At 37.8% G+C, this 12,500-nt stretch overlaps 1 protein-coding gene across 4 annotated transcripts in view; it reads right to left on the minus strand.

Annotated features, from left to right (window-relative positions):
- The window catches only part of LOC137970949 (uncharacterized), a 50,038-nt gene that overhangs the window by 37,075 nt on the left and 463 nt on the right, over window positions 1-12,500 (minus strand). Inside the window, exons 1-2 of one of the 4 annotated variants that reach the window (XM_068817620.1) lie at window positions 11,039-11,129; window positions 9,557-9,634 (exon numbers count right to left, since the gene is read on the minus strand). The exons of 1 other annotated variant lie outside the window; for it this stretch is intronic. The gene's annotated coding sequence lies outside the window, so the exon portion shown is untranslated. Of the gene's footprint in view, window positions 1-3,947; window positions 4,106-9,556; window positions 9,635-11,038; window positions 11,161-12,500 lie in introns of those variants that run through there. 2 more of the 4 variants (XM_068817622.1, XM_068817621.1) reach the window with 2 other exon arrangements.

Genomic DNA, 12,500 nt, shown 5'->3' on the forward strand with positions numbered 1-12,500 from the left:
AACTTTCAGAAATAGCTCATTATGCAATGCACTTTTTGGTTGACAGATACGAAAACGATGGGCTTATGCGAATGAGGCAAAAAATGTAAACAAAGATTCCCCAATTATGTATCTAGAGACTAGAGATCATGATCGGGACCAGAGAAAATCGTGGCAATCCGGCAAACATTTCTCTAACATAAAACTGATAAATAAAGAAACTGAGACGTCTCAATGAAATTTTAAGGTGCTCTTTCGAGCGCGTGCTCTCTCTTCCACTGGCCTCTTTGGAAGAAGGAATGGGTCACAACGGTGGTTTCTGGAGAAGCTTTTGGTTGCTGAGTAGGTGGTAGCTTGCGTAGCTGGCGGTAATAGGGAGTTTAACTCATGACCTCTGCGACCAGTGTGCAATAGCGATGGCAACGAGAAAGTCATCTCAAATATAAATTTAATCGCTTCGTAACTATTTCAATCTTTTTAGTGTGTCAAGGGTGTGGTAGTTCCTCAAAAATGACACTGGTCGGAACGGCACTAAATTTAGGGGAGAAAATGAAAACATCACGCAGAATGTCGAGACATCATTAAATATTCTTGTAAAATTCATTAATAATGCATAAGGATGACAGCCAACAGAAACGCACTATTCACGTCACATGTGTTGCTTTGTAAATCCCGATAAAGTTCAACTGTCTGAAAGCACGGGGAGGGATTGAATAGATAGCAGGGAAAGGCTGGGTTCATGAATTGTTAATTAGTTGAATTATCAATAGGATTAACTTTTATAAAGATCTCTGGCTCACCTAATTAGTATGCTTAACTTTAATAAAGACGAGTCCTGTAAATTTGTATAACGTTCATTAATCAATCACAAGTTTGACATTTCAATCACAGCTATTGCGTAACAATTTACTTGTCTCTTGTCAGCCTTGTTGAGAACGTTTAATGCATCCTCTCTTCCAGTCTCACATACAAATGACAGTTAACCGCACAAATTAACAAATGAGGAGAATTGGGCGGATAACGCTCTCCCATTTTGATTGGCCACTTCACAAGCGAACTTGCTCAACCAAAAGTATTGCGTATTTGGCGACACGTGCTTTAGTGAAACGGTCAGATTTTGAACATTTTCGCATTTGAGACCGGCCACTCCAACAAGTTCTGACATTGCACATTTATTTTGCCGTCGCTGCTGCCATTCCTCCAAGACTTTTCTGCCCCATTTAGTGTTGTATTGTGTTGCTCTCGGAGTGGCTTCCGACACAAAACTGGTCTCTTCTTTTTTACCCTTTGGAGAGCAAAACCGACCAGCCATGTTTCTACTAAAAAAGCTCTATGAAAATGAATTGCCTAATTCAGTGCTGAGTATTTCCAAATTCCTATGGGACAGCTCCACACCCACGTGATTAACATGACAAACACATTCTATTGTTTCATTTCACAAGTAAGATAAAATATTCGCGTCCGACCTTTATGGACTTTAAAACGGCCCGCCTGCGGCTCGCCGTTTTAAATGCCCATAAAGGTCTCCCGCTCATATTTTATCTATTACATAACCGATTGTGTTAACGATGAAACAACAACAATGATATTGAATGTATGGAGAAATGTAGACTCGGAAAATATCCGAGTCCCAGATGGGAATTGAACCCACGACCCTCCGTGATCTAGTCGGATGCTCTAACCACTGAGCTACTGGAGACTCTATGGTGAGCAAGGGTCAATTTGTGGGTCTCGACTGGAACCGCATCGCGCGGCTACACAGCCAAGTATTGACTGGCACATTTGAAACTCACTAACAGCATCGCGCTGTCACATTAATGCATATCAAGATGCAGCCAACCAACCTCCAAAGTGAGTGTGTTAACGATGAAACAACAACAATGATATTGAATGTATGGAGAAATGTAGACTCGGAAAATATCCGAGTCCCAGATGGGAATTGAACCCACGACCCTCCGTGATCTAGTCGGATGCTCTAACCACTGAGCTACTGGAGACTCTATGGTGAGCAAGGGTCAATTTGTGGGTCTCGACTGGAACCGCATCGCGCGGCTACACAGCCAAGTATTGACTGGCACATTTGAAACTCACTAACAGCATCGCGCTGTCACATTAATGCATATCAAGATGCAGCCAACCAACCTCCAAAGTGAGTGTGTTAACGATGAAACAACAACAATGATATTGAATGTATGGAGAAATGTAGACTCGGAAAATATCCGAGTCCCAGATGGGAATTGAACCCACGACCCTCCGTGATCTAGTCGGATGCTCTAACCACTGAGCTACTGGAGACTCTATGGTGAGCAAGGGTCAATTTGTGGGTCTCGACTGGAACCGCATCGCGCGGCTACACAGCCAAGTATTGACTGGCACATTTGAAACTCACTAACAGCATCGCGCTGTCACATTAATGCATATCAAGATGCAGCCAACCAACCTCCAAAGTGAGTGTGTTAACGATGAAACAACAACAATGATATTGAATGTATGGAGAAAGTAAATTTGAATACGATTTGATTTTAAAAGGCTTTCCATTAGAGAAGAATAGCCCAACTTTGACCGACCAGGCTGCACTTCCTGGGTTCCCTAAAGTGCTAATCTTAACTTTGACGCGCGGTTTTTTCAAGATCAATGATATATCTATCATTTGCGCTTAATTGGAAAACTTGAACCATTTACAGACTTCAAAAACGTTGGTAAAATCTCTGTTAAATGTCCACAGTTTCTTTGTAAATTACAATCTCTGTAAATTTGCACATTCACAGAGATTTTTGTAACTGCATAAAAACTTTGTAAATTTTACCACATTTTCTTCCTTACGATGACATAAAATGTATACAAAATCTCAATAGTTTCTATGTAAATCGACGGAAACATTTACAGAGATTTTATGCGATAAGTACAAAATGTTTATAAAATCTCTTTACTTTCTCTGTAAAATTTCCACGAGAAAAAATCTCTCTGTAAATCCATCCATATAAAATCTCAGTGTCATCTCTAAAAAGTGAGTGAGAAGAATGCATAAAATGTCTATAAAATGTCAACAAAAAACGTCAAAAAACTGGAGGCCTAAAGTATGTAAAATGTTCTTAAAATGTTCATGTTTTAGTGCCCAAAATCTCAGCAAAATGTTTACAATATCTCTGTAAATGAAGTATTTAAAACCTGATGGAAGGCGGGAATTCGAAGTCAGATATTATTATATTATATTATTATTATTATTATTATTATTATTATTATTATTATTATTATTATTATTATTATTATTATATTATTATATTATGAAATGTCAATAAAATGTCTGTAAAACTGGAGGGGTATAGTATGTGAAATGTTTTTAAAATGTTGGTGTTTTAGTGCACAAAATCTCAGCAAATTGTTTACAATATGTCTGTAGATAATAGCATTTAAAACCTGACGTAAGGCAGGAGGAAATGCTAATAAAAAGTGAAATGGATGAAAGGTTAGTCGATTTCACGTAAACAAAGCACAAGTTCTAGAGTTTGTGAATGCGTAAATGTTTATTTCAAATCTAAAAATAATCATTACTTTCAATAGAATCTACTTCTGGCCGGCGATGTCAACTTTCATGTCATGATGGGACGCACGAAGCCCTAACTGTAAGTACTTCAAGGAATGCTAGTACGGCGTACTAGGATTCGTAACATACTTTTAATTGAGAAGCGCAAGTTTTGACACTCTGCAGGTGTTGTAATCCGTTGCAATGTCATGGAGCGGTCATTTTATTGGAAACGAACCAGAGAACTCCAGAGAATATGATCCTCAGTGAACTGTTCATTCTCTTTTGATGAACTTGGATTAGAGGAACAGTAGGCACAGAGGAAACTTATGCACCGAGGAACAGTGAGCACAGAGAAACAGTATGCACAGTATATAATGGATAACAGAAAAACAGAAGAAGAAACCAGAAGACTAAAAGCCAACAGTTTTAAGGGTTAAGTTACCTTGAATTGGGACGTGGCTGCCTCCACTCTTTTTACATAGGGAGTCGATATTGTTGACACAACCCAGTTACCTCTTTGCTGACACCCAATGAATTCATTGAATTAAGGGTGGACCATTCCTGCACTTTGACAGATCACGAAAAAGTGGTATAGCTTCTTAAAAGAACTCCAGCAACAGAGAGGGCAAAGAAAGATAATACAGTTTCTTACTACAAAACTCGCAGATCCGTAAACACTGGTATGATTATTTGCTTTATCACTATACATACAATTAACATTGCAGAAATATAATTGTTATATTTGGACTTTGCGGTTTTCCGAGTTTCACAGTGATCATGCATGACACGGATTTCAATGAAGTGTATAAAACCGAAAACGAAAGCAATTATTCCGTGAAATCGTAAACCGAATACCATTCATTTTGGGTTGACGTATCTTCCCATCTCCCAAAAATGATATTAACGCATTTCATGCCAAAAATGTGAAATAATCTGATTTTCTGTAACTGTCACAGAGGACTGAAAATCAGGAAAAACATCCAATGCATTGTCACGTCCGTTTTTATACTAGAGACGCATTATCAGTCTGAACGAACTTAGGCAAGACCTCCTCAGTAACACGATCTAGAATGGATCTGTTCTAACTAACGAACGACTGAGATAATTAGAGATTCGAAAACTAAAAGATATTAAATAGGATAAAAGGCCAAAAAGTAGACAGATTGCACTTCGGATCTTTGACAATCAAACATGAATTTCGTAGGAAACAATATACACAATCAACTGCGTTATACATTAATAATTGTTACAAATAAATAGCTTCAAGTTTTTTCTTTAAAGTATACGTAGGCAAGAGAGTTGGCAGAAACAACATCGGAATTAGGAGGATTGTAAAACTTATAACCTTGATAAAAAGCGCGGAGAATTGTTTATTAGTATTAGTTCTGCAGTAAAGTAATGGGAAGGTCTTATAATGTATAATAGGAATGTATTTGCATTTTTTAGTAAAACAATTTTGTTTGCTAACAGTGAACGGGAAGGGTCGAGATTTGATAGGAGTACATAAATTTGCCCATTTGCAACGTATATATGTTGCAGGTAAAACCCGGTCTCAGGTTGAATCCGTTTTTACAGGTTAAATTGGTGATCCTCACTTTACCTAGGTTGAATATGCACTCAGATGAATTGAGGAAACTTGTTTGGAGCCAAAATTAAACCTCGAGAAAAAATAGGTTCAGGTTAGGATTAGAATACAAAAGTAAATAATGAAAAGAACTGTGTTGGGTTGATCATGTTCGTCACTGAAGTGTAGCGGTGAAGACACAGGACTATATATCTCGATTCACAGGTAAGTGCATAGTACAGTTCTTTGATCTCTAATAATTTTGCAGTGTTGCAACTGAATGGACAAGTGTATGAATACTGAAACCGATAACCGATTAGGAAGCTGTCTCGAAGTTGTGGCAGCAAAAGACTTGAGTTTTATGATATACGTGGACAGGTATTGCCATGCATATGACTTGCTTTACATCGGAGGCTATCGTGAAAGTTGCCTATAGATAGTCACTATGAAAAATGTACCTAAGTTCTAGCTTCGTAAGTACTTCCTGCCGCGCACCTCAAGGATAGCTCCTTGGACCAATTCCGCTTGATTCACAATTTTCTCCTTTCCTAAAATATGACACACTGCCTGGGGTAATAGATATTTCAACACACTTCATTCCTTCGGTTGCTAAATATTGAAAATTCACTCAAGTAAAAGAAATTTACGAATAGAATACCTGAGAAGTGCAGCAGATAAGTGACAAATTACGGTTATTAAACATTCCTATTCAAAATAACTTAAAATTTAAAGTTTCTTCAAGAAATTCAAGTGTTAAAAATGACCAATTTCTTATTTAATTAATTCTTCTCATGATGTATTTATTATAACAAGGATCAAATTGATTTACCTATTCGAGGTAATTTGCAGATAGGCTCTTTGTGCTTGACGTGTGGGTCTCTCTAAGTGCAACGGGGCTTTGCTTTGGCACCCTTTTCCTTTTGGGCCATAGAGTTATTGTTTAAGGAGGCTAACACCTATTGTATCTTTGCGTTTTTCTTTTTATCGCTTGAATATGATAAGGATTCAAAGTTACTTTTGTGGCATGAATCTCAAGCCATTGCGGTGACAAATTCCAACACGTACATGGATCCATTAATTCAATGGGTGTCAGTGAAGAGGTCACTACGGTGTGTGAACAATATCTACTTCCAACATAAAACGTATGGAAGAAAAGAAATCAAATCGTGTTTCCTTTTTTGCAACAATTGCGAATAATAATTGGCACTTTTATTCAACGAAGACTAGCCTGCGAGCAGGCTCTCAGTGGTTCAAGGTACATGAAGGGCCTGTGTTGTCAGCTGCGGTTTCAAAGTTACTGGCCACGTCATCCTATTATAATAACACAACGATTGCTCTTTCACAAATTTAGATTTTTAAAGACTAAAATCAGTAAGAATAAGATTTGTTCCACTAAAAGTGCAGACAGAAAAGTAAAAAATAGAAAAAAGTACAGCTTATCTGCTGAATACCCTGCCACTTATTCATAGAATTCGTTCTGAAAGTCGCCTATAGTAATAAAGTCAGTACGAAGATTCAAGTTTTTCATCAAAATAGAGCCCTTTAAAGAAAACGACAGAACTTTTAAGATTATAAGACATGTTTCGACAGAAACTTCTGTCATCTTCAGTTGATTAATGTACAAAGCGTTAGAACTTGAATTTCAAAGTAGGAAAAAGTGCGAATTATGCTAGTAACAACGGAATGTACATAAAACGTTAGCATAATTAGCACTTTTTCCTGCTTTTAAATCAACTTCTAACGCTTTGTACATTAATCAACTGAAGATGACACAATTTTCTGTTGAAACATGTCTTGAACCTTTGTACTGAGTTCATTACTATAGGCGACTTTCAGAACGAATTCGATGAATAAGTGGCTTGCCTGCTAATATCAAGATCCTTTGTTTCGCCTGGTTGTTATATATAGTCCTAACGATTTTTCAAATATTCTGTAACTGACGACATGATGGGACGCAAAAAGCCCTAACTGTAAGTACTTCAAAGGAATGCTAGTACGGCGTACTAGGATTCCTAACATACTTTTCATTGAGAAGCGCAAGTCTTGACACTGCAGGTGTTGTAATCAGTTGCAATGTCATGGAGCGGTCATTTTGTTGGAAACGACCCAGAGAACTCCAGAGAATATGATCCTCAGTGAACTGTGCGCTCTCTTTTGATGGCGCTGAACGAGGCGTCAAATCCGTAAACAATTATTACAGGGTTGCGTGGAAAGGAAAGGAAAGGAAAGGAACTTTATTTAAGTGTCTAGTGGATTTAGCACTGGAGCACTAATTGGGGACACTGTAAAGTGAAATTAACAATCAACGGAAATCAAGGCAAATGCTGGTTTTGGGGGAGAGGGGAAACCGGAGTACCCAGAGAAAACCTCTCGGTGCAGAGTAGAGTGCCAACAAACTCAACCCACATATGACGCCGAGTCGAGGAATCGAACCCGGGCCACATTGGTGGGAGGCGAGTGCTCTCACCACTGCACCATCCCTACATGGTGGATCGAATTTGGAAGAGAATCATCTAAACATGTGAAAACACTAACGAAGAAAGATCAAACTAGAGGAAAGAGTGGAAGAAAAGGAAACCATTATTAGTGACAAAAAATGTTGCAAGAGACATTTCAGCGGAAATTACTCGAAGAAACAAGTACAACATTGTTTCACACTTAAGACCTGAAATGGGAAAATCCTTATAGTTTAGCACGGTAGTGAGAGAACTGTTGAAAACAATGGTAAATCAAAGGATGTTGCCAATATACAGTGAGAAAGATTTCCCGCTCTTCCCCTAGAATGCAGTTAATTTTCTTGTAAGCTTCCAGCAACGTTGGTCAGAATTCCTTTTTACTCTGTTCCTGTGGGGTCGTTTCGATTACTAGGGCTAATGATCATAGGGAATATGTAGCACTTTAAGTTACTCTCTGACAGATGATGTAGTTGCTTCGGTTTACTTTCCTTTGGCCTTCTCACTATCATAATCACTGACGCTGAAGCGTTTAGTCTTAATTCTGTTTCTGGTTTGCCAATAGCGCTGACGTATGTTGAATTTTTGTGCGCATTGGGCAATCGAGGCGACACTGAATTGTAAAGAAAAGAGAAAAGAAAATTTTTTAAACGAGCTTTTTAGAGAGCTTTCAAAAAAATTTATTGGGATTACCCCTTTTTATTGGGATCTAATTTTCTTCCCTTTGACTCCACTTTGGAAAAGATCTTACGATTTATTTTATAGTGCACTGAACAAAATTTTCTCGCTATAATGAATTTTTATCCATGTTTGAGTACTCCTTTTGTATTAGCATTTATTTTGCTTTTTTTTAAAGCTTTGTCATGTTAGTTTTTAATAGAAAACGACTATCGTACGTTCCCGCCAGTGGTTCCACGTGATCGCCATAGTAACTTCATTGGCGGAAGAAATATGAATTCATTGGTTATGTCGCAGGCAAACTCGGAAAAAAAGTCCGCGAGTGCTCCATCGAAGTAGTCAAACCTATGATCTTCCATTTACTAGTTGGAATGCTCCCCTACAGGAGACTCATTGGAGCTATGCCATTAAACAAGGTTCTAGCGACTCTACAACTTTGCCCAGAAAGAATTGAGGGTTTAGTTGAGTGCACTACACCTGCAAGTAATCGTTGGGAGGATTTTGTAAGAACAAAACCGCTACTGGGTGAAGGAGTATTAAACGATGTACAATACAAGAAACAACACTTCTTTGTGACTCATAGACAATCATATTTAAAAAAAGAAAGATTAAGGCAACTTTATATCACAGTTTGCCGTCATTTAAGGGTCGATTTGTCCTTTACTGGAATGAGAATTAACATAAATATATACATGTACATGTACATTTTGCAGCGCACTCGGCAAAGTCTCTGAATTTTGGCTGTTCCGTCTTAGGTGGCTTTATGCATTCTAACGCAACCTTTTCGAAGCATTACTACAGGCCAGGACGGCCTCTTATCGGCTATTAACATGATTAAAGACAATAAAAACCCGCCAGTTCAGGTGAAAAAACGCAACATGCATTGTTACAAATTATCGAGTAAACGGCTAAACCTACTTTCCACGTTACATCAAACTGTTTGAGGTGTGTCACCCTCCAGTTCAGATGAAAAAGATGCAACATACATTGTTACAAATTATCTAGTAAACAGCTAAACCTACTTTTCATGTTACATCGAACTGTTTGAGGTATGCCACCTTGTCTCTCGTATACCGGGCTCTGAAATCGTTAATCATTACTGATATACTGGGAAGTGAAAGCGTTAATCATTACATGAAAGCAGTGAAGAACAGAGGGCTGAGAAATTGTACTAGAGGAACAGTGGTTATTTACTGAGGAACAGTGGGCACAAAGGGTACAGAGGAACAGTAGGCACAGAGGAAACTTATGCACCAAGGAACAGTGAGCACAGAGAAACAGTATGCACAGTATACAATGGATAACAGAAGAAGAAACCAGAAGACTAAAAGCCAGCAGTTTTAAGGGTTAGGTTACCTTGAATTGGGACGTGGCTGCCTCCACTCTTTTTACATAGGGAGTCGATATTGTTGACACAACCCAGTTACCTCTTTACTGAAACCAAAAGAATTCGTTGAATTAAGGGTGGACCATTCCTGCACTTTGACAGATCACGAAAACGTGGTATAGCTTCTTTAAAAACTCCAGCAACAGAGAGGGCAAAAAAAGGTAATATAGTTTGCCAAACTCCTACTGCGAAACTCGGAGATCCGTGAACATTGGTGTGATTATTTATAGTATCCTATTGTGGGTTTTACTCTTCTTAATCACTATACATACAAGGTTGAAACGTCTTTCATATCTGGCTGATATGTCGTGGATAATGGAACCAAAAGGTCGAGACAAAAGAAAGCAAATCGTTATCTTTAAAAAGATTACGACAGTTTTTTTCTTTCCAAGACATGTTTCGATGTTACGAACATCATCGTCAGTTACAGAATATTTGAAAAACCGTTAGGACTATATAACAACTAGGCGAAACATGCATAATTAATTATGATTAAGTGACAAGAATTACATATTTGAGTGAGTTACAAAGTGTTTGAAAGAATGTAAAGCCTAAAGCGTAAGTGTCAGGTGACGTGATGAACTTGTTGGTTTAAATTAGGCTTTTCCCGATTTATATGCATAACCTCCTTAAGTTTAAGTTGAAATTTAGTAGGGGCGGAATCAAGGATTTCGAAACAATCCGAACAGCAAGATTGACGACAACGTTCTGAGCTTAGTAAATGTTTATGAATGTTTCGCCTAGTTGTTATATAGTGCAAACGATTTTTCAAATATTCTGGAACTGAAGGTGATGTTCGTAACATCAAAACATGTCCTGGAATTTAAAAAATGTCGTAATCTTCTTAAAGATAACGATTTGCTTTCTGCTGTCTCGACCTTTTGGTTCCATTATCCACGAAATACAAGGTTCAAGTTTTTCATCAAATGCATGGAGCCCTTTAAAGAAAACGACAAAACTTTTAAGATTATAAGACATGCTTCGACAGAAACTTCTGTCATCTTCAGTTGATTAATGTACAAAGCGTTAGAACTTGAATTTATAAGTAGGAACAAGTGCTAATTATGCTAGTAACAACGGAATGTACATAAAACGTGACAATGTGAGAATTAAAAGGATAGTTTAAGATTTATCTAACGTTTTGTACATTAATCAACTGAAGCTAACAGAAATTTCTGTCGAAATATGTCTTATAATCTTAAAAGTTTTTTTCGTTTTCTTTAAAGTTCTGACTTGCCTGCTAATATCAAGATCCTGTGGAAATAGAGCCTTGCTTTAATTCTTTTATAATTTACAAGCGCTTGCGGAGCCAGGAGATGCGATTCATTCACTTTGTCTTCCTTTGATTGGACCAAGAATTGGACCAAGAATTGTTTGTTGGAAGTTTTTTCATGATCACTAAACAAAAAGTGTGCGATAAACCATAATACTACCCTTTACTAAAAACCTACCTGTTTCCACCTTTTCTCCGGGATTCTCAATGGGTGATTTGTTTTTTGAAGGAATGAACTACGATATTAATAGCGCTTGTCGACTTCGTCCCAAGTCTTTAAATCATGTGGGCGGAACATTCTTCAACTTTGATAGATCACGTGTCTCCGCGTTAATTGAGGGCTTTTGTAATGCTATACCCTCTCGATAATCCTCGACGAATATCAACGATTTATCCGAGCAACAAATAATATCACAAACAGCGGGATCGGCAATCAGAATTCGAAGTACCTACATGCAACGTGTTTTAGCGCGAAAGTAGAAATTTGTTTTATTAGTAGTTTTCTTTCTCATTGGTCGACTTACGGGTGTGATTTTTCGTTTCTTTTGGGTTAGTGACTCATTCGTTGACCTCTGTCCCCTGCCTGACTCAAAACTGGCGTTTTCAAAGAACTCAACTGGAAATAACTTAAGATTGTAAGTGTAAATAATGATCTTCAAAGGTACTTACTAAAATTTGAACAATTTCCTTATTAAATGAATTCTTCTAGTGATTTATTTGTTGGGTCAAAGATCGAATTGATTTACCTACTCCAGGTTACTTAGGTAAAGATCTGGGCAGATAAGCTCTTCGTGCTTGACGTGTGGGTCTCTATATGTGTATACGGTAGGTTTCTTTTGACCGGGTTTTGGCACCATATACCTCTTAGATAATAGCAAGGCGTGGCCACTGACTTTGAAACCGTATCTGACAGCACCTTTTTGCCTTTGTTTAGCCTGTGCATTCGAGCAGTCAAGCATGCTCTTCATGTACCTCGAACCCCTGGGAGCCTTCTCGCAGGCTAGTCTTCGTAGAATAAAACTGTCAATAACCGTTTGTCAATTGTTGCAACAAAAAAAAACAGGATTTTTTTTCTTTCTTCCACTCTTTTTACATTGGAAATCAATATTGTTGAAACAACCCAGTCACCTCTTTACTGACACCCATTGAATTCATTAACGGTGGACCATTCCTACACTTTGACAGATCACGAAGAAGTGGTATAGCTTCTTAAAAAACTCCAGCAACAGAGAGGGCAAAGAAAGGTAATATAGTTTGCCAAACTCTTACTGCGAAACTCGGAGATCCGTGAGCATTGGTGTGATTATTTATAAGGTTGAAACGTCCTCCATATCTGGCTGCTATGTCGTGGATAATGGAACCAAAAGGTCGAGACAAAAGAAAGCAAATCGTTATCTTTAAGAAGATTACGACAGTTTTTTTCTTTCCAAGACATGTTTCGATGTTACGAACATCATCGTCAGTTACAGAATATTTGAAAAACCGTTAGGACTATGTAACAACTAGGCGAAACATGCATAATTAATTATGATTAAGTGACAAAAATTACATATTTGAGTGAGTTACAAAGTGTTTGAAAGAATGTAAAGCCTAAAGCGTAAGTGTCAGGTGACGTGATGAACTTGTTGGTTTAAATTAGG

Source organism: Montipora foliosa, chromosome 9 (assembly GCF_036669935.1).
Source record: "Montipora foliosa isolate CH-2021 chromosome 9, ASM3666993v2, whole genome shotgun sequence".
Lineage (NCBI taxonomy): Eukaryota > Metazoa > Cnidaria > Anthozoa > Scleractinia > Acroporidae > Montipora > Montipora foliosa.